The following is a 4287-nucleotide window of genomic DNA, read 5'->3' on the forward strand; positions in this document are numbered from 1 at the left end:
AACTGAAGACGCAATTCAGGCTACTTGGAATGCCGAAAACTTCGTGCATTGTCTACGGAAGAAGAATAATTATTATCTCAAAGGTTACTATAGAACACTTTTTCCAAGTCTTCATTTCTTTTGGTACAAATTTTCAAGACTGTGTAATCAATCAAGTAACTCTGCATTTGCAGAAATGCAAGGTGTTGCCAAAGAAGCAAGAGGTTACATAAGATTTTGCAGAATTTAAATGCAGCTACAAAAATTTGATCTTATTCAGTCGACACGAAAACATGTTCGGGTTGTATAAATTTTGGCATCTCAGTGCCAAAGCATAGGTATTGTACTATATTGCCAAGATATATATACACAAATAAACCTTTGCATGAGCCTTGCTTACCACCTCAAAATTACTAAAGTCTGCATGTTTAGACAATCAGCTATGCGCGGCTGAATGCATATTTGTTTTGCTGGTCACATATGACAGAATAACCAGTATGCTTGTTCGCGCGTCATATTTGTAATTGTACTATAGAAATAAGGTGAGATACTGGCTGAGCCACCGTTCTAGATGTTGCCAAGAGTAGGTTTTGTTTTCTGATTTTAATTTAAGAATAACAGTGCAGATTTTCATTGCATTAAGTTGGGAGGAAACAACGTCAGGGATCATATATTATTCTTCTGTTGGCTCAAGCACCGATGCGAATTATTTTTTGATGTTATCCACGCACTAGTGGAGCATCTTTTGGGTGTAGTTTTAAAAAGACATATTCATTTTTGTGACAATTAAAAAATAACCACGTTATCAGATTAGAGATGACGAAGCTTCTTGGGCTTTCTTTGAAATGCATCTACAATATTTTAGACAAGACAAACATATCTTTGTGTTTCTACGCATCATTGCATCATAAACAACAACACACTACCGACACTGATGCTTCACTGACGCATAACCACGAAACGTCTCTGGGATTTTTTATCGGCCTCAATTTGAAGAAGGCACGAGTGTGTGCGAGAGAGGGATCTGATGCTGATAAAATCCTCTGATCAGTTTCAAAGAGCGACAGTCTTTCACACCATCAGAAACAGCGACAGCAGTGTTGACACTGACAATTTACTGCCGTACAACCACAAACGCTTATCTAATTACAATTGAATATTTGTAGTTGGAAGAAAATAAAAGAGTGGGTAAGGAAGGGCACTTGGTGCTTACCAATAGCAGCTTTCTAAAGTTCTGACATCGAACTGCTGAGTAAGACAACTTGAGAAGAAAAATGATAGCAAGACACCAACATAAACTTGCTAGTGGCGAATACTTTCAATTTCTACAGTATACAATGAGGTCACTGTAGCATCACCACGGATGATGAACCGTTCAAGTGACAGCCATGCTGTTCACATTTTTTTCATACTGTTTTTTGAGTTTCATGTTGCTCATTAAAATTTTAGGCTGCTCTGAGGGTGGTGTAGAGAATAACCGTTCTGTGTATGGACAATGTGTCAGCATGTGTAGCACATGGCAGAGACACCGTCGTTGATGATACTGAATGGTTTCTGCCATTAAAGTACATGTTGCATGAACTGACTAGTTACGAATTTTTTGAAGCCATTCGGCGGCAGCGATGCTTCTGAGGAAACGGTAGTAAAAAAAACTAAAGACGCTGCAGATACCAGAAAACGCTGTTTTCAGCTGCCAAGTCGAACTCGGATAGCCCGAATCCAGGTGACAGGTCTCTTTTGACCAATCAATGATTTTTGCTCAACTCAGGGTTGTTTTTCGAGGGTAACAAATGACGCCACTTTAAGAAAATAAAGCAACGCGGCTTGGCGAGAAACATCTGGGACATTTGGAAACTATTCTGTGTAGAAAAATCCCAGGAAATAGTACATTCATCGCAGAAGCAGCTTGCAGCTTCACAAATGTAGGTTTTAAGGTGAGGAAAAATTTCTGGATTTGGAAATTTATAATGCATCAAGTTTTTCGCCAGGAAGTCCAATCTGCTGTTTTTTTAACTGAGAAAGACCACGCCTTTACTCATTTTTATATAAACGTGTACACAGAGGTGCGTGTACACAAACTATTGTTCTTATGAAATTAAAGAATAAAGATTAAATTTAAAGATCAGTCAAAAAGCTCCGGGATACTATTGTCATTTATTGCCATTTATTTTTGACGAGTATAGTCACAAACAAAAAAGTAAATGCAAGCGTCGAATACGAAAGGGTAACAGGAGAATATGACTTAAAAGCGAGAAACGTCTCACTCGAATTCATGCCACTAACAGTTCCAGTCAGATGAGATAAATCCCAACGTAAGTAAAAATTTGTCATGGAAACACGCGTCTAAAGACCAGCAACCGAAGAAAGGGCAAACAATTTTGAATGTTCTTCAAGGCGCCGTAAGTGCCAGCACAACCAAGACTCGCACATTAGGCAAAAAGTGTCCGTCCTACTGGGTCTGGTGTGTGATTAGACGGCAAAAATGTACATTCAACGCCATGTGCCACGCACAAAAGTGTCAGATATTGTATACAAGCGGCACAAACCAATGCACATATAATTCTTTGTCTATCAGATCTGACGGATTTTTGGCAGATGGTTTCATACTAGAAAGGAGAAATTATGCGGCATTGTTAGAAACAATATGTTATCTGTTTAGTTATACTCGACAACTTGTATCCTAGTTTTTTTTCCTAAATGTTTTGGCTAGGTCGAATGCAATTCTAAATCGGCATGACGTAAAGCGAGTCTGTAACGCTTCTATTCATTAATGTGTATTACAAACATAGACAGCAAGACAAAACAAACACCTTGTTCAGACGACCCTTCTAAATATCTCGCAATTTGGACATTCTACATTGAAACTATTGAACGGAATGAGGCCTGTCTGAGCCAAATTTTTTCCAGCTCATTATTCCGTCCTTACAGATGATAATACCTACGTAGCATATTGCACCAAGGCGCAGCTAAAATCGCAATTACTTGTGTGGTGCAGGAAGGCAAATCTCACCTGGTATGCAGAGACGTAAAAAAGTACACCTGCAGGCCGATCCATGGCCCCTTTAATAACCGAAGTGTTATACAGGTAACAAGCTTTGCATCAGTAACAAAGCCAGTAAAAGCCGGGGCAATGTGGAAGTTGAATGTCCTACTTTCTTAGCAAATGTCTGTCACTTCATATGTTAGGCACACTGAATTGTTTTCACACCCCTGACTGGTAACCCAAGATATAACAGAGTGGAAGAACCGTGTGACGCGCGCAGGACGAAAATCAACCAAAGTGAATGTCACAAACGAAGCAACATCAGAGCGCAAACGATGAATTCACTGGTTTTCCTATGAGCAACAATCCCCTGGTAAGAAGTACCACAGTAAGATACATGGTGAATATATTTTGCTGGGTACTTTTTATGGTTTTTACTTCTCTTTCAGCCTTTCATGATTTTGTCACTGAAGGTAAGGACAACCGCGCAAATGTCAGTTACAAGCATTGGCACCACAAAATAACTATAAGACAAGCAGGGTTGTAGTAGCTGCTTCGGTGTTTCAGAGAGTTTGCGCGTGTGCGTGTCCGTTCGTCGTTCTACCATCGATCTGACATGTGACTTGAGGGGCTGATTGGATGTGTGTCCGATTAGTTGGCTCGCGTGAGCGCTGTGGGTTGACTGGATGTGACTCAGTTGTTTTGCTTGCCTGTCACGAAGGCGGACCAGTTTGGCCGCGTGTACCCAATACACCCGTGTCCGTACTTACGCGTTCTTCTGACATACTGTGAACTACAATAGATTAATTGAATAATTCGAGCGTTTTCGCCTAACACGAAAAACGCTCAAGTAAGAAGGGGCTAGTGTGGGGAGTTGGAGATTTATTTTGCTTCCATTATAACACTACATATTTCGTCAATTGCATAATCGTTTTTGTTTGAATAAGGAAAACTACAAAAGCGCGCATTCATACAGTTTCACGCAATACAAACGTGGTCACGTGCTTCGACTCACCCTTCTGATTTCGCTTGCGCTTACAGCGGTCATTCGCGAGTCTCGGGTGCTAACTCTGATATCAGAATATTTCAGACCATCTTCGAAATCTATTATATGCGGGAACTGTTCAGATGAAGACCCCAGGAAACTATGATTAGATTACTGTTTATCGCTGACCCGGGCCAACGGCGAACTAGTTCAAAGAGAACAATTATTAGTGAGTCTGCTTAATTTGACCTCTTTACTATTGTATATCCAATCTAGCGCTATTATTTTTATTTCTTTGCCACACGCTCCTACTAAAGTGACACTAGTAACGCTAGACACC

The sequence above is a fragment of the Opisthorchis viverrini genome (genome assembly GCF_000715545.1).
Source record: "Opisthorchis viverrini unplaced genomic scaffold opera_v5_211, whole genome shotgun sequence".
Taxonomy (NCBI): Eukaryota; Metazoa; Platyhelminthes; class Trematoda; order Opisthorchiida; family Opisthorchiidae; genus Opisthorchis; species Opisthorchis viverrini.